Here is a 19670-nt window from a genome sequence, read left to right as displayed (position 1 = left end):
AAAATTTTGCAATTATTAAACTTATTTTTAGATGATGAATATTTGCAGGCATCAACAACTGGAAAAAATAACTTGTGAGCATGAAACTATATTCTACAATAGTTAGTGGTCTCATAATGTCAATGTTTTACTTCAGTTATGTGTACAAAAACAAAATGGACAATTGCACTTACAATTGCAATATTTTTTTAAACATTTGAAAAAAAGTTAAATGGCAATTATCAGTTATATTCATTTATAATTTTGCCTGTTAGCATAACTATGCTGACGCATACAGAAATGATAATCATACAGTTGTTTACAATATTATAGATTTATTCACACAGTGTCAATATTTATTAGAAGTTAGTGTTAGCAAGAGGTATTATTAAATTATTCTTTTCACATTGCAAGTGGTTACATACACACATTTTTTTTATTCTTACCTAAACAATTCTGAATTAAGATTTCGGACCAACAGTTTTCACATGTACAAATGTTGAATATGTTAACAAAAAAAACAAACAACTTTTCTTATTTTAGAAAGAAAGGTCTATTTTCCCACACATTTATGTTAAGACTGAGGACGTTTCTTCCTATTCTTTAATCGTATTCAACATAGGACACATATAGTCTGAAAGTTAGCAGACTAAGTTATTAATACAGTTTTTCTTCTGATTAGGTGAGATAAAGATTAATGTAAGGGTCTGTGTTTGTTAAATCTGATCATGGTGTTTGTAGAATGGTTTAAAAGCCTAAGTAGAATAAAACTAATGTGAAACAATATTTGGCTTCATGTAAACATAGCTAAGGAACAGATCTGTTTGTGTTGATTTTTTACATTTTTGTTCACATATTTTCTGCCATTTGAGCATTCGAGCATGCCTTTTAATTATATTTTAAAATAGTAATTATTCATTGATCCATTTTTGTGCAATTATAGCTATTTATTTTCTTTTCTTTAAATTTAATACAGCACTTTAAAATGTATCGAGTGGCACTGTAGTGGGATTGGGAAGAATTTTAAGCTTTTTTCCACTCATCCGCATATGAAGAACTAGACTACATAATCCTTACAAGCCAATCAACATCACACTGAGCTGAAATCACCTTTTCGAAATACTTAGCAAAGCAATACTTTGCAACATCATCCAAGTTCTGTTTGAAATTAAATAGCAGTAAGTTATGGTGAACCAGTTAGTCAGTTAAAATCAGTTCAAAAGGTTCACATACAAAAAAAAAAAATTCTGCCGAACATCTGGACGAAAGCCTGAGCCAAATAAACCAGAAAGAGAAACTTTATAACTTTGATTGGGTTTTCACTTTATATGAAAACATCTAGCCACCAGCTGGGAAAGTTCTAAATAAGGATCTTGGTGCAGATGTCAAAAGAAACAAAGAAAGTAACTAAAGATGCATGAAAGATTACGAAGAAGTAGGCATTGCGTAAAAACATTAAATACATTAAAACCTGGCACATGCATAGCCTGAAGCAGGTATGTTTTCTGGATTTTCTGAAAATTCATGCGAGCTGCTGTCCAGTATTTTCACATTGCAGAAAATGTCCCTTTTAGGCTCACGGATTTGGAAGCAGGAACTCACTGCAGATTTTCCATAATGTTGGCTGCAAGATGAGAAACTGTATGTGGCCGCCAAGGACATTAAGGCCAGTGTGAGTGAGGGAGGAAGAGTTCACCCGTTCATATTGTGTCGAAAGACCTCCAAATGGGTCAGAACTGTCACAAGCCATTTCCATCATGTCCTGCTCCAGAAACATGATGGAAAGTGGAATTAGAATGAAATAAGACATAGTGATTCCTCCGGGCACACGAGGAATGGATCTGCTTACCATACAACTGCCCTTAATTGGCAAGAAGCTCAAAAGTTTGACCCCAGGAGCCAGGTTTTAAGAGAGTTACGAGACAGTGGCTAATGCGGCACAGACTGCTTAGACCCTTTGTCTGGATTGATGAATTAATGTGTCCAAGAAATCTGGACATCTGGGCTTGGGCTTTGGCAAATTACATCCAGCTCTAACTGGACTCTGCTTAATACGGCCCAGCAGGTACAGTAAAAAATACTCAGAGGTTAATGTGAACCTTGCAAGGACCTTGGTTATAAATAAAAACCACATTTGATCCATGTTGCACACTGCTATGGCTTGGCACTTTAAGCAACATTTAAACAGAAGCCGTTTCCCAAGGACAAGCAACAGCTTTGTTATCAGTATTAACGGTATGACGCTGGCAAGGCATATAATCAAAAACTAGGGAAATGTGACGGGTTTTCCATCTTGCACTGCAAGTGAAGCAAAATCTGACTGCAAATACACTGATTTTATGTACTTAATAATAATATCTCCAATTGTAAAAAGACAATTAGTTGCCACAGTTAAATCATGCAGTGACATTTGTGTGGCTGCAGAGTGCCAACATCAAAGTGTAAATTCACTGCAACACAGAGAGACACGTGAACTCCGGGTGACTGCTGAACCGCTTTTCTTTTTAATTCCCTTCCACTTGAGTTACACAACCCACAGATGCCACATCGTGTCGGGCAGAACCAAAGGGAATATCTTTCCCTCTTGCAGAAATGCTCACTGAGTTTTAGGCTGAGCTTCATGTCTGCCTCCAGCATACAAAGGGAGCAAAGCATGAAGGCGTGACTCAGAGGAGCTTAGAATGTCTGACCTACATGGCAATATAAATCATATATTCCACTAGGTTCCTTATATATTATTGCACTGTTTCTCATTTTATATGACGTTTTTATTATAATGAGATAGCATGACGTCAAAGACTTTCCCCCCCCAAACAGTGTACCTCAGTTTACTGTTAATAAATTAATAGTTTACTTAATATCGGTGCTGTTGAATAATATGGAATTAATATGGAAATTGTTGTGCTCTGTAAAGCTATAAAAAATAAAAGATCCTGAGCTCCATCTAGTGATAGAGATAAAGAGTTACATTATATCGCTTCTGCTTTAAAGCTCTCAGTATTTAGTTTAGCATGGCTGCCATAGTTCTTTTTTTTTGCTTCTTTGTTTGTTTTTTAGCCAAACAATGTGAAGTCCAGTTAAAAGTCCCAGATACTTCTAACATCAAGACAGAAGTATTTGCCTGAATGTATTAACAGCTTTTTCATACAGCACATTTCGCACAAAAAGCAATCAAATGTGAATTACAAAGGAAAAAACATCACATAAACGGCAAGAAACAGAAGCATAGATCAGTAAGTGCAATTGTTCATTACCATTTGCTGTGAAGACTGGAGAGTCGACAGGTTTTCATACCATCCAATCGCTACAAGGGCTGATTTCAGTGATTATGCATTTCTCTGTGGCTGAATAAATGTTAGTAAAATCAGCTGCTGGAAAGAAGAACTGCAGGTACCCAGGGCTTTGACGTTGGCGGGAGTAATGCTTGAAGGGATGAAGAAATGTAATCAACAAAAAGGCTCAGGCACAGGTTTCATTTAATCAGCTTTACTGACAAAAATGTGATGCTATGGTCAGCAATTTGATTTTAGTCAGTCTCTAAAGAGATGAAACTAGATTTTTGTTTCGAAACATTTAGATGATATTACATCAAATGCTCCATTAAAAGCTCACCTGTCAGTCTGTGAACATGAGACGAAAGGGTTAGACTAGTCCAGTATTTGGAGTGCGCACGGACAAATAGTCATGTCAAGGTTAGGAATTCAAGCATCCAAAATAAATGTTATATTGCATTTCAGAACCAAAAACTGTATGTCATTTAGAAAAATATGCAGCAGTAGCACATCCATGCAGTCATAAATTCATATAATAATCTTTTATACTTATATACTCACATCAAGAGCCACAGTAGTAAAGTATTCTTTAAGATCTTTGCAGAAATAATTAAAGCTCCGTCCTTTAGGCTCATCCAAACAAACAGTAACATTTGAAATTAAAATGATGTGTAGTTATTGTGCCAATTTTACAGATTTACAGTCCATCCGGTTTAAATTAAAATGGGTTATTTATGTGTTTCGTCACGGACAAAGCATTTCTTGACCCCTCCTCTCCCTTGTTGTTCAGTGAGCCCTCTAGTGTTAGAATAAGTGATCTGGATTTTGACTTGCCCTTAGTTACAAGGACCCACTCACGTGTATGCTACTATAAGATATTCTTTAATATCAAAAGTCATTATTTCATTCTTTACACATTCACTGTAGTGGATGGAAGTAAGAATTTCACTTACTTGAAATATTTTTAAATGATATAATAATTAATATATTATCATAAACTGCATACAAAATCAATCTTATGTTCCAGTACAGGAACAAGAGCTTTCATAGATATGAAAGTAGCTGATAATTAATTGTTAAGTTGTTCTTCAGTACTTCTCAAATAACTCTGGATCCAGTTCTGTATAGTAGAGAATTATATTCTGGGAGATAGTAAAATGGTAAATTGCTAATTCAGTCATCCACCCATTCACACACTGGTGATGGCAAGCTACACTGTAGCCACAGCTGCCCTGGGGCACACTGACAGAGGTGAGGCTGCTGGACACTGGCGCCACTGGGCGCTCTGACCACAACCAGTAGGCAACAGGTGAAGTATCTTGTCCAAGGACACAACAACCAAGACTGTCGGAGTCGGGTCTCGAACCGGCAACCTTCCGATTACAAGACAAACTGCCAACTCTTGAGCCAAGATCGCCCCGTAAGTCCTTAGGTCATTAGGTTAGGTTATCGATAATACACAATTGTCCATAAAAGTGATCTCACTTTCCACGTTTTTCAAGAATTATTACTGATCCAAACCATCAATACTGATAAATTATTCATCAGTTGCTATATTTATCTCAAAACCTGAAGTATTATATTTAGCTCCTTGGTTCTTGTTTGAGTGAAGAGAGCGGATATAAAATTATTTAATAGTGAAATAATGCCAAACTATTTAGGGATTCTGCATGTACTAAGTACTTAAAGCAACATGAAACAAATGAAATTGAAAGTAATAAATAATAAATGAGTAGCTGCTGTTGTGCACCTCCCAGTGTTTAGATAAGAGTTCAGTAGAAGCAGATGTTGGAGAAAGCAAAAGTTAAATGTATGCATTGATAATCATAAAGTAAGTATGACCCAGTGATTCACTAATATCTCCTAGCTGGGTCTTTGAAAAATGTCTTCTTTATCTATCATTAAGTTGATTTATTAACTTTTGTTAGGGAACTACAGATGACTATAACTACCAGGTAACTCCTGTTCACTCATTGTTCCTTTAGCGAATAAGTAGCTTTTTGAATCCTTGAAATATGGCACATTCTGGCTTCGAGGTACAGTGCAGACATCAAATGCGATACCTAATATTACTGTTTTCCCTTCAAGAGCTGATTCATACATACATGAATTCCAGCAGAATCAACCCTCACATTGTTCACCAGCCAAATTCTATCCAACAAACCTGGGCATTCCCCCCACAAATTCAGCCCATGTCTTGCTGAAGGAAATTTAGCAGGGTACACATGTGCTTTCTCTTTGCTCATTCTCTTTTCTACTTTCCTGGAAACAGAGGGGAAAAAAAACTTTTGATTGGTGGACACTTGCCTGACTAATGGAAAACAAAGATACATCTGTCCTTCAACTTTCTTTAAACAGCTCTTTAATATTTCTCATGTTCTTTGCTGAAAACATGACAAAGACCTGGCCTTTCTTGCGGCTGACCATGTGGCTCGATTTCAACAAAGATCTAAAAAGCAGGTAGTGAAGCCAAGTCGCTGTCAATGTAAAACCTTTAACAGCCAAACAAACAATTTAGTCTGGCTAGAAATGATTGTGGCTGTCAGCTGAAGAGAGTATGACGCACTTTAAAATGTATCTGAGTGAAAATGCTTTGTTCATCCAGTAAATATAGTCCAAGGGAATCGTGTGAATAAAATGAGGCCAAAATCTTACCAAATATTTCAATTTTATGGCACTGTGCATGCATAAATAAGCATGGAGTCTCAGAAAATAAAAGGTTTCTACATATATAATATATGTACTAATACACAAGGGTCTGCTGTCATATGATTTTTGCATTCTGATTATCCACTGATTAACACAGTTCATGGTGGAGCTGCTGACATAATGTGGATCCGAAGATCCATAACTGGCCTACCTGGGGTCGAAAGTCTCGATAAATGCACGTCGTTTCGGCGGGTACACCGGCTTCCGCGAGTGTGACGCATGCGGCTCCAGAGTTACAGTGGATAATCAGTTGCACTGTTGACACATTTCACCACATGGGGGCAGTGTTTAACAACAGCTCAACCAGTGTCACGATCTGGAGGACAAATTTCCCTCCAAGGTCTCTGTCTGTCTAGACAACTTGCAATTTTCTTCTATTTCTTTCTATTTTTTTGCTAGCAAAGAGAGTGCGAACATTTCTACCTGAATGGTTTAAACGGACAATTTTGCAGCTTATCCACTGTTGTCTTGTCTAAGCTGATGAAATTTGTCAACCAACAAAATGAAACAGAAATTGGGCTGCAAGGAGAAACAAGAGGCATATAGGACTTCAGTCAAAGGAGGCTGATAAATGCCAGCAGCAGCAAAGTAATATCTTCTCTTTTGATCGCTGGCTCGCGGGAGAGACATTGAAGGAATATTTTGAGATGCAGTGAGGTGTGTCCTCCAGTTGCAAAAGATTACTTAGTCTGTATGTAATCCAAGAGAAGGTCATTGCTCACCTTTAATCTCCTCCCATGTGACATTATACGAGCAGTTATCACTACAGTTCGAAAAATGATTGATTGGAAGATATCATCAACATGTCAGCCACACCATCCCATCTGCTCATGAGTACAGATGAATGATATGTGATTATGTGCAGGATATTATTTACTGACTGTCAGGAGGGCCTTGGATATAGCGGATATCTACATTTATACTGAATAAATTTTTTCTGTACTTAAATTTGCACTAGTTTGAGCATAGTTCAAGAGCAAGAGCTACCATATAAATAGTAATATGTGCACGACTGTGAGGAGGGTATACTATAGAGTATGTAAGAATAAAAAAAGCAAAGAATTTACTTTGTGCAGACAAAGGGGAAAAGTCCAACTACTTTCACCTCCAGTTCCAGCAAAGAAAAAATGAGGTAATTTTGAATTTGATGGCAACAACAAATCTAAGAAAAAAATGGGACAGGGCCGTGTTTACCACTGTGTAGCATCCCCTGTTCTTTTAACGACAGTCCATAAATGCCTGGTAACAGATGGGACCAGTTGCTGGACTTCATTGGCGTAACTTTGTGCTGAACATTGGGGGCAGTCAAGATCTCTGTCTAAATAAATAAATAAATCTGGTTAAATTCCCAGATGATTAAACATGCAACTAGTTTGCTGGTAATAACTGAAATGAGTAAAGAAAATCAACAACCTATTTATGCAAGATAATTCATAATTTTATTGGGGGGGTTATATTGGTTGGGTCTGATTATGCCTGGAAATTACATCCCTGCTGGACTTTTAGGAGAGAAATGTTGTCCCGCTCTCATCTGATAGGATTCTAGTTTTTCAGCAGTCCTGGGTCAATCCTAGGTCTTCTTTGTTGTGCATTTGGTTTTATGATGTGCCAAATGTTTTCACTTGGTGAAAGATCTGGACTACAGGCAGGCCAAGACTTAAGAAAATGCAGTATGCAGTTTAGCATTCACATGGAAATATCTTGAATGGGAGCATATGTTGCTCCAAATCCTGCATATTCCTTTCAACTCTGCCTTTCCAGATGTGCAATCTGCCAATTCCATAGGCACTGATGCACCCCCATACCATGAGAGATGCAGGCTTTTGATGACAAGTCAGATGGTCCTTCCTTGACAGAATTATCCCAATTTTTAATGTAGTGCTGTCTGAAAGCCCAAAGATGAAAGCCATACAGTACTGATGTTTGCGGAATCTCAGCCCATATTAACTTCTTTTTTTTTTAGCACTTTTTATATTTAATCATGTTACTGATTAACTGTTAATTGCAAAATATTGCAATTAACCACTCACTTTTGTTATGTACAGTGGGGCAAAAAAGTATTTAGTCAGCCACCGATTGTGCAAGTTCCCCCACTTAAAATGATGACAGAGGTCAGTAATTTGCACCAGAGGTACACTTCAACTGTGAGAGACAGAATGTGAAAAAAAAATCCATGAATTCACATGGTAGGATTTGTAAAGAATTTATTCGTAAATCAGGGTGGAAAATAAGTATTTGGTCAATAACAAAAATACAACTCAATACTTTGTAACATAACCTTTGTTGGCAATAACAGAGGTCAGACGTTTACTATAGGTCTTTACCAGGTTTGCACACACAGTAGCTGGTATTTTGGCCCATTCCTCCATGCAGATCTTCTCAAGAGCAGTGATGTTTTGGGGCTGTCGCCGAGCAACACGGACTTTCAACTCCCGCCACAGATTTTCTATGGGGTTGAGGTCTGGAGACTGGCTAGGCCACTCCAGGACTTTCAAATGCTTCTTACGGAGCCACTCCTTTGTTGCCCGGGCGGTGTGTTTTGGATCATTGTCATGTTGGAAGACCCAGCCTCGTTTCATCTTCAAAGTTCTCACTGATGGAAGGAGGTTTTGGCTCAAAATCTCACGATACTTGGCCCCATTCATTCTGTCCTTAACACGGATCAGTCGTCCTGTCCCCTTGGCAGAAAAACAGCCCCATAGCATGATGTTTCCACCCCCATGCTTCACAGTAGGCATGGTGTTCTTGGGATGCAACTCAGTATTCTTCTTCCTCCAAACACGACGAGTTGAGTTTATACCAAAAAGTTCTACTTTGGTTTCATCTGACCACATGACATTCTCCCAATCCTCTGCTGTATCATCCATGTGCTCTCTGGCAAACTTCAGACGGGCCTGGACATGCACTGGCTTCAGCAGCGGAACACGTCTGGCACTGCGGGATTTGATTCCCTGCCGTTGTAGTGTGTTACTGATGGTGACCTTTGTTACTTTGGTCCCAGCTCTCTGCAGGTCATTCACCAGGTCCCCCCGTGTGGTTCTGGGATCTTTGCTCACCGTTCTCATGATCATTTTGACCCCACGGGATGAGATCTTGCGTGGAGCCCCAGATCGAGGGAGATTATCAGTGGTCTTGTATGTCTTCCATTTTCTGATGATTGCTCCCACAGTTGATTTTTTCACACCAAGCTGCTTGCCTATTGTAGATTCACTCTTCCCAGTCTGGTGCAGGTCTACAATTCTTTTCCTGGTGTCCTTCGAAAGCTCTTTGGTCTTGGCCATGGCGGAGTTTGGAGTCTGACTGGTTGAGGCTGTGGACAGGTGTCTTTTATACAGATGATGAGGTCAAACAGGTGCCATTCATACAGGTAACGAGTGGGGGACAGAAAAGCTTCTTACAGAAGACGTTACAGGTCTGTGAGAGCCAGGGATTTTCCTTGTTTGAGGTGACCAAATACTTATTTTCCACCCTGATTTACGAATAAATTCTTTACAAATCCTACCATGTGAATTCATGGATTTTTTTTTCACATTCTGTCTCTCACAGTTGAAGTGTACCTCTGGTGCAAATTACTGACCTCTGTCATCATTTTAAGTGGGGGAACTTGCACAATCGGTGGCTGACTAAATACTTTTTTGCCCCACTGTAGTACCACTCACTTGTTTCTGCCATCAAATTCCGTTTGATTGTAAAATATCTGAATTTGAAGATTTTATGTTTTTTTTCTATGTTCTATTATGAAGAAAATATTTTTAAATATCTAAATTATTGTATTCTGATTTGATTTACATTTTACACAATGTCACCGTTTGTTTGGAAATGGGTTGTCTTTTCTCGGTTAGAGCAGATTTTTGCCCAGTGTTGATTATCTTTTTGATGGCATATAATACTGGTCTGTACCTCATTTTTGAGAACCAGTCTATTAGAAGACTAGAAAAGATGAACCTGGCATCACCAATTGGTTTGTGAAGTCATGTTTTTGAAGCCTCCAGCTGAGCATTTCCAAATCAGACATAACAAGGGAGCCTGTCATTTATGTGGTATTTATGTGTACTTAAGGTAGTCATGCCCTAAAATCATGTCCTGTTTTTGTGGTCCTTTTTGACTCTAATAGGACTACAATTTACAAAATGAACATTGTGTATTACTAAAGTTTGGGATGAGACCACAATTCTCATCATAAAAGTGTTTGCTGAAGTCATTGTATCATAGGAGCTGAGGGGGTGTTCCCATAGACTTTTATATAACCAGATATTTGTTTTTTGTTGTTTTGGGTTTTTTTTTCTTGCAGTCAGAAGAGTCGCCCCCCGCTGGCCATCAGTAACACTGCAGGTTAAAGAGTGCTGCTATATTAGTTTTACTTTTCAGATGTAGAATCCTCTAGTACGGTTTCTTTAGAAATAAATTATTTAAACATTTTGAGCATAAAAGTGGACAATTTCATACAGAACATCTGTAATACTTTGGAATAAGGAAATTAGAATGTAAAGCTTTATTTAACCAAGCCTTGAAACTCTTGAAATGTAAAATTTATTTTTTGTCCAGTATCCTAGCCCATAATATGTATTCCATCATTCTATAGGGACAGTGAGTGAAGTCCACATGCTCTATTTAGGCAGTTTGCTTGTAAAGCACAGTCATACATTTATATTGACTTTTTAAATAGATTTTGCTGGGGTTAAATCAAACAATCACAGCATTTGTTCAAAGTGTTTCGAACCAGGACTGTTTTTTTCATGGAGTTGGAATAAACATCAAGTGGAGTCTATCCATCACACTCTTCAGGGCAGAATGACAATTGAGTCAAGGGGGTGAGGAGTGGAGAGGGGGATGATAGATGGAATTGCTTTGACTAATACAGGCACAGGGAGACGTTTCACGGTAGCTGTCCTCTCTACCCTCACGATCCTGCTGCCTCCACTTCACTGCTTCAATCCATCTCATACTCAGATGTCTCAACGGTGTACACACACACACACACACAGCACATATAATGCACACGTGCACCACAGAGTTAGGTTAGGCTATGGCACGCTGACATTTGCCAGGCAGGAAGGTGTTGTGAATGATAAGGGAGGGAGGCATGCGTGATTGCGAAACTCCTTGCTGTGGCTCCCTCTGAGACATCCATTAGATTGGAGGAGAATTGATGGGGACATTTGTCTCCCCGAACTGAGTTTTTTATTCATTGAAGTTCAAATCACGGGGACTTTGAGAGGAGGGAGCAGCAGGGGTTGGGCATTTTGTGCTCTGTTGTGTACAGCGTCTCACTGACTTGTGTACTAATGAGCTACTCTACTGTGTCCCTTCTGGTCCTGTGTCTTTTGTTCCCTGCCATGTTTCTGCAACATGTGTCTTTGCTGTCACACTGCATGTTTGCCTGTTATTACATATGCTGGTGTAATGTAAGGGCCATGCACTAAAAGGATAGTGTAATATTCAAAAAGTGGTCTTTTGTTTTCAGTAAAAGATAGATAGATAAATATATATATATATATATATATATATATATATATATATATATATATATATATATATATATATATATATATATATTTGAATTTATTGTTTGCTTTAATGGATATACAAGGTCTCCTTGGGCAGCAATAGAGAATAATTGTAAAAAAAAAAGTAAAGTAATACATCAGTGTATATATGTACTGATCATACAGTCTGTCTGATAATGTTAAATATTAGTGCATACCTGAAAAAAGGTTTTAAAAAAAGAAAGGCAACACTTCACCAATTTGACAGTGACTATACAATGTTGCTGTCAGTTCTTCAGATTTATTAAGTCCATTAAACAAACTGCCAAAACCTACATACAGATTGACAAAACAGTAAAAACATCCCATATATTGTATGATATAAGGAGGTATGTCAAGCTTGTTAGTCATAACATACAAGGTCCAGGGATATTATAATATATTGACCTCTAAAGAGGGCCCTGGAAAACTGAAGTAAAATGTGTGTGTCCTTTCTTATATAACTGGGCAGTACAGAGCAGTGGGGGAAGGTTAAATATGCAGTATTTATTTATGCATGGCAGTCAGTTTGTGTGCTTTGCTCAACTATGTATGCAATCATGCAACATCCTATCCAGTAATTAAGGTAGACTCTAAATGTCATCCCAAATCCTTTCATCACCTCTAAATATGGCTTCCATGGCTGAGTTTGGGAAATGCTGAAATGCTGCACATAGCTCAAATGTCATCTCTCTCCTCCAGTGTGTGCATGTGCGCGTGTGTGAATGCTGAGAATGGCATGCGCTGACAGAACATCCTCACACTTGCTGACTAGTTGTGAACAGGAGGGAGATGTGACAGTCAAAAATATTTTCCTTCACTCCTCAGATGTGAAGCCATGACTTTGATGGTGATCTTGGGAAAAGCAAAACAGACAAGGCCCCCACCTTGTCTGTCCCACCCCCACCGCATCGTGATCGCGGGGGTTGCGAGGGGTGGAAACGTTGTGTCTGATGTTGCAGGGACGAAAGACTGATCCATATTAAAGAGAGGAAAGAGAATTATATTTTTTCTTAAAAAAAGAAAAAAAAATCTGTGACGCAGAAGTCACACCTCACACTCACACGACTTATCTCCTTGGCAACTATCTCCGCCCGGTTGAACCAATTGAAACTGTCTCCGTCTCTGTGTTTCCATCTCTTTCATTAGCTGTCTCAAAGTTAATGTGCCTTTGAATGAAATTATGCATTCTGTCTGAGTGATCTGACACAGAGTGCCCTGTCTAATTTCATCATCTCCTGAAGACTTGAAACAGAAGTACATATTTCATGCCAACACAAACACTGTTAACCTTGGATTTCAACACCCCTCTTGGACACACTAGAATTTATTTTGCGAGATCAGGCTTAGTGTCCACTGCTAGTGTCCGATGCCAGATACAACGTGGTTCCAAAGTGTTAGATGGAGAACGCAAGCATGTTTCCATTGGCCAAGAGGGCACAGCAAAAATTTACACTTGTGTTATTTTTGTCCTGCCACCCTGCAGTGCCACCTTGCATACCCTCTGCCTGCCATCACGCTGCCCAGTGGCACTGAGCTAATGATGTCACCATTTCATGCCATCTCTCAGCTGCACTTCTTGACCCCTGAACTTGTGCTGAGGACATATTAATGATGATGTCCAGTGTGCAGCTGTGGACATGACAAAACAGTGTTATGCCAAGATGCTCGAGAAAGCCTCAGCGCTGGAAAACACCAGTTGAGAAATATTTTTGATTGACATTGAGCTGCTTGAAAATACTATCGCTATCATGGCGATTCATTTGTGCTGACAGGCCTGCAACAAAAACGAAAACACTCAACGACTCGGCTGCTCCATGGTCAAGGGGAATTGCTTCATGTTTGCAACTGAAAAGAAAAATCAAAACACAGCTGATGATATATGAAGGGGTAAAACATAAATAAAACCCTGCCCTCAGATGCAGCCAGTTTTACTAAAGGAAGCTGACCACTGGATGACACAATAGCAGTTATTTGTCTATGGTCTGTCAAAACACAGAAAAAACACGGTGGTTTCCTGTGGTATGAGTTGTCAAAAAGGCTGTATATAAAAAAAGATGGGAGTAACATGTTAAATCACTCTTGGCTTTTGAAATCCTGTTTTTCCTTAGTTTTTTGAAACCAGAGATAAAGAGTGAGGGGTCGGTTTAACTGAGACACTGCACATGCTTTTAGTCCTTTTCCAATTTTACGTTGAAGGGTACTGTGTTTAGATTTTGAACATTATGATATATTAGCAACTAAGAGCATAACTCATTAGAGGGGCTTTTCCTAAAGCCATTGATTAAATACTATTTTATTTTTATTTTTCTCTTAAATCAATTTGACTTTGTTTTGCAAAAAATGAGTCAAGGATTATTAGAAGGAATCCAGGCTTAAAAAAAAAAGAATTGGTGTCAGACCGTGACACAGCCTACAACTTTTATATTTGGTTTATGGTGGTTTTCAACTGTCCTCACATCCTTAAATCATCTTTCTTGGTGATGAAATATGCCAGGACATTTCTTGTTCCAGTACAGAAGAGACATTATTTTACTTCAGCTGCTGGGGGTCTCGGAGGCAGCTGGCAGAGAGAAAACCCTGTCAATCAGTGTGTCTGTTTGGTATATGACAAGGTCATTAGGCTTCATGTGACTTCCCCATCCCTGCATCAGGAGAATACCATTAATTTCTCATGTTGAAATGTCCCAATATGTCTAAGTTGTGTTGCTTTTCTTTAAAAAAAAAAAGATATCTTGCTTCTGTAGTGTTTATTTCAAGTTATGCCAAACGTTCAGTCGCTTTAGGAGGGTGATATCTTACTTTGATATATAAATCACGGCTCTGAACGGAAATCCCTGTAGTTTGGCCTGTCAGTCAAACATGCTATTTTTGCATGTGCGTGAACCTTGGGGGACTTCTGCCGTCACCGAGCTCACTAAATGTGTGACATCTTCACAATGAGTTTTCTATAGTGGTTTCTGGCCAATCCGTGGAGGATTTTAGACCCACTTTCCCAGCAGATCCTCAGTCTTAGTAAAACAGATTAACCTTTGCGCTAAACCCTACTACTGAAGTAAAAGGTTGCTCCATAATTCATGACAGAGATATTTAACCAGTGAACCATACTGAGAATACGTGCTAGCCCTGTACAGGCTATCTCAGCTATTTCCATACTGTAACACAAAGCAGCTGTGTATTGCTTTTAGATTAAGTCTACACACACTCAACAAAACAGAAACAAGCTGATGTTGCTAAAACACCACAAGAAAAATGATCCTAGAAGTAGGGAAAAAAAGAAACCAATATAAAGCATTTGTAGGATGTGACTAGGTGGGATGCATACTCGGGTCTCTGGTGTTGAAGTCAGACACTTTGTAAGCCTGTCCACTCACTCCCCCATTGCAGTTTTGCGGTGGTGTAAGAACGTGACTATTTTCTGCTTTGCAGCAAAATTGAAGCAATGTTAAAGTAAGTGTAACATCAGCTAACAGCAATCAAACGAAAAGACCAAAACATTGCTTGTATGAATGTGAATCGTTAATGGTCCGTTTTATATTTAGTATCTGCAAACTGGTGGAAAACTATAGAGTTGCTTCATCAGTATTAAATTCAACAAAAGAGAAACATGCTGTGGAAGAGGGTGCGCTTGCTTTTTTTGCAAATGTATTATGTGTGTATCTCTGTGATACTGTGTGCAGAGAAAAGAGAGAATGAGTGATGATAATGTGACGTTGTAGCTTGGCCACTCGTATTTGTATCCCGAAATTAAAGGGATTGCACCAGCGCTAAATAAGATTAGATGAGTCTGGAGAAAAAGTGTGTGGGCGGAGGGTTACCAAACACAGATTTTGATCACATTGTACCAAATGTAATTTTCAGTCTGATGAAGATTAATGCTGTCCCTTTGTTAAAATCTCTGTAACTATAATGAAATTGCAGTGATATATAATTTTTTTATCACTGCAATATATTTTATATATATTTATTATTTTGCAGCACAGTGGTTAGCGCTGTTGCCTCACAGCAAGAAGGTCCTAAGTTTAATTCCACCATCAGGCCCGGGGTCTTTCTGTGTGGAGTTTGCATGTTCTCACTGTGTTTGCGTGGGTTCTCTCCAGGTACTCCGGCTTCCTCCCAGATTCCAAAGACATGCCCCTATTAGGGTTAGGGTAACTGGTAACTCTAAATTGCCCATAGGGTGTGAATGTGAGTGCGAACCGTTGTCTGTCTCTATGTGTTAGCCCTGCAACAGACTGGTGACCTGTCCAGGCTGTACCCTGCCTCTCGCCTTAAGACAGTTGGGATAGGCTCCATCCCCCCCGTGACCTTGAGAAGGATAAGCGGAAGAGAATGGATGGATGTTATAGATTTTTACAAGTTTTTACATTAGGGTTCTTCCCAAAATTTGTTGATGTTGCCATCTTATCGATCTATGGTTTGGTAAATATTCTTTGCTTTCACCACATTTGAGTTATTTTTAAATGAATGAATGAATATTTTTAAACCTGTGATTTAAAAATAATCTAACCCTACCTTTACTGAAAGGAAAAGTAAAGTGTGTAAGAATCTTTCTGTTTTTCTGTGACAAAGTAATCCAGTGTTACTTGTCAGTTTAGTTAAAAACACAAAAAGCGAGTCTTAATGCCTTTTTTAATATTTTTTCCGGAAATTGTGTAAACCCCCCCCCCCCCAAAAAAAAGAAAAGAAAAAGAAAACAGAGTGTACTGTCAAAGTTAGATTGAGTCACATGAGCAGAACTGAGCTATAACTTTGAGAAGTATATGTGAGAGCTGTCTGCCCTCCAGCATTTGCCAAGAACAAACTCTTGTGCATGTGGTGGCTGCTTTGTGCGCTTGGCTGCTTACTACATGCAAGGTTGTTGAATACCTTATAAGTCCGCCTCTACTCAAAGATGTCTTTTTATCGTTTATTGTGCACGGCACTGAATGAAATGGTTTATTTTTGGATGTTTTTATATTATTCTTGCTTAAAGTTAAAAGTTTGTCTTGAATGTGAGTTTAAGGCATGCCTTGTTGACGGTAGATTGGATATTTTCGATCAAAAGGCACATTGCAAGTCATATTCATATTCATTCATTCATAGCTTTTTCCCTAATCATCTGTGAATAAATTCAGATTTAGCATACAAAAAAAAATGTGACTGCAATATATTTTCCAATTAAATCCGAAAGATCAACTTTCTAGGCTGTCAGTGGCATGACAGACTGATGTGCTGACACAATACACATGGCAGCGAAATGTGATAGGGACAAAGTTGCATAAATTTAGGCACCTGACTTGGGGCATAGTTAAATCCTAAACGGCACATAAACACTTCCCTCAATAGCACAGCTGACAGCAAGCAATGGAGGTTCTCAGTTGCAGGAGGGTAATACAAACCCTCTGCAGGATCAACCAACCATCTCAGTTGCCCTGGCAGCTGGCACAGCTATAGAGTTGTGTGTTGGCGGTTGACAAGTCAGAGGAGAGTCCGAGGTTGACAGGACGTGCTCCTCGTGTTCCTACATTCACAGGAACTACTGCCATATTTATTGCTTTATCTCTTGTTTCATTCTTAAGCCTGTTTACTTTTTCATTAAATTTCACTTTCTGCGTCCCTTTGCCTTGTTTCGCTGGTTTCTTACCTGCCTCGTTTCATGCTGAGAGATGACACAGTTAGGAGGACATGGTTAATCAGATTCATCCTTGAGCCTGAAGGAAGCAGCTTCTGTGTTTATGCAGCCGTCTCTTCACACTCTCTTTATTTTCTGCAGTGCAAGCATAATTCTTAAGGAGCCAGCTGGCTAAGATTGACTAATGAACATCCTTTGCTGAACTGAGGAAGAAAAATCAGGCATCATTTGTGCCAACTGTGTACAACTCCATTATAACACATTTTAGTTTATAATGTAGCCTAGTCATTTCTTGTGAGTTGACATTTCACACCAAACATTTAATACCTACAGTTAATAAGGTTATTTAGAAATATAAATGTATGCAGTTATTGGATATGCAGTTGTCAAAAAGGTGTGTTAATTTTTCACATTAAACTGATAGTAACTGATAGTAGATCGAGAGTCTGGTTGTTCTTTTGGGGGGTCTGGGTGTGTGTATGTGCACATGCATGCACATCATTTCCATGTTGCTCGAAGGGGTTTACAACTGTATAGAAAACATGTGCTTCAGTTTGGGAGGCCTCACTTATGGTTCCTCTACTTAGAAACTACTGACAACTGACGGTGTCACAGTGGACACAGCAGCTATGACCAGTGACATCTCAGATCACACAGTTAAATTTTATTTACTCATAAACAAACCCAAAGAAATGCATAGGAACATCAGGTTTTCAGATTAAGGGCTGACGACCAGAGATGGAAGTGATGTGAGTAAAGTTACTGTACTGAAGCTGAATTTTTAGGCATCTATACTTGAGCATTTATTTCTCAGTAATTTCTTTACTTTTATTCCCTACATTTTTACAAAAATATCTACTTTCTGCTCCTTATATTTTTCAAAACAGGCTCATTATTTCAGGTTTAATGCATTTATGGTGAATTGTTATTTCCCGTCACTGCGTGTCTTTAAATGTCGAACTGGTTTGAACCTACATGGAGGAAACAATAACACATACAAAACAATCCTATTTGTTTATCTACTACAATAAAACCTATAATGCATGACCTATATCACAAGAATGAGGAGTTAAAGTGGGCTGGGACATTCAGAATGGATTTTTTTGTGTAGGTGTTAATAAGCTATGGTTACCAGTACATCAGTTGCTAGCTAGGGAATCACATTTTTTAATCTGCAGGTAATTTTAAATAAAAGGTTTCTAATAGCTCAACAAATATCAGCAAACACAGGCAAACTGTTTCTGTGCAGGTTGGCACACACTGTGTTTGCTAACTATGGGTTCAAACACATTGTGTGCTTGAACCTGTGGTTAGCAAACACAGTTGTCTCACATTGTTTTCCCAGTGAGAGATAATAATATTAGATGAATTTGCTCAGAGTAGGAGAAAAGTGTAAGAAAAACAGAGTAAGAGAGGAAGAAAGGTTATTTTCATAGGTAAGGAATGCTTTGTGATATCTGATAAACCTCAAATTTAAGGTTTACATTTAAAGTCCTCATTTTATTTTAGAGTTGTTTTAATCAGATATTGGACCTGTACATGATGTGTTGCTGAATTTCGTTTTTGCGAAACATCCTGCAAAACAAATTCAAGCACACTAGCTTTCTGATATTCAGATATTGCATGAAAATCGTGGGCGGTTAAGTGCAGACTGTGCTTGTCGGTTTGCAGTTCCTGGATAAAGTTTACAATAACGGACAAAGTTAGACTGGCACAGAGCAGCTATGGTGTTCATGGTCAGTGTAACAGGGTAACAGACATCAAATTAAATTTATGCTCCAAACCTGCATGCAAACCTACATCGTTTGCATGCAGGTTTCTAGCCAACCAATCTTCTTCTGCCTTAGCTAACACAACATTTATTACCTCCACCAACTGTTTATCAGTGAAATTGCCCCAGAAACGTCTCTTACACGGATAACATCGCCAAGATATGAAAAGGTTCCTGTCTTCCATCCCATTCCTTCCACTGTTGGAAAAAACAAAACAAAACAAAAACAACAACTTTCAGGGATGAAGCATACCATAAAATATAGATTTGTTTTATTCTTGTACAGTGCACAATATTTCATAGTAAATATTTTATTGCGCAACACTGTCATGTTGCAACACTAAATGTTTTATGTATAAGTGCTAACTCCATGTTTGATCTTTTTGTGCCCCTGAAGTTACAGCTGGCAGTTCTATTTCAGACCCTATCTATAGATTAAATAATCTATAGGTGCAATGTGTTTAACCTATAGATTAAATTGATAGAATTAGTTTCTAATGTAAGTAGACAAAAAAATATTTTCATTGTTGGACTTTAACAAAGTGTCTCTACATATTGAGTGTCACCTATTGTGGGCTTCTACTACATGCAGAGAGGCTCGGCAACAACAAGTCTGACTCATCTCACTCCCTCCGCTGGTAAAATTGGCAAGAGAAGGAAGCCTTCCGGTCGTGTTGCAAAGGGCAGTTAGTTGTGCAATAGTGAGACCAGTATTTATTACTGTTATTTAGTTTTTAAAGAGAGCTTAGGCATACTTACGTTTATGACTAGGTGATCCCTGTATCATGGAAGAAATTAGA

Source organism: Neolamprologus brichardi, chromosome 5 (genome assembly GCF_056152115.1).
Source record: "Neolamprologus brichardi isolate AB-2024 chromosome 5, ASM5615211v1, whole genome shotgun sequence".
NCBI classification, from domain to species: domain Eukaryota; kingdom Metazoa; phylum Chordata; class Actinopteri; order Cichliformes; family Cichlidae; genus Neolamprologus; species Neolamprologus brichardi.
Note: the sequence above shows the minus strand (reverse complement) of the source record.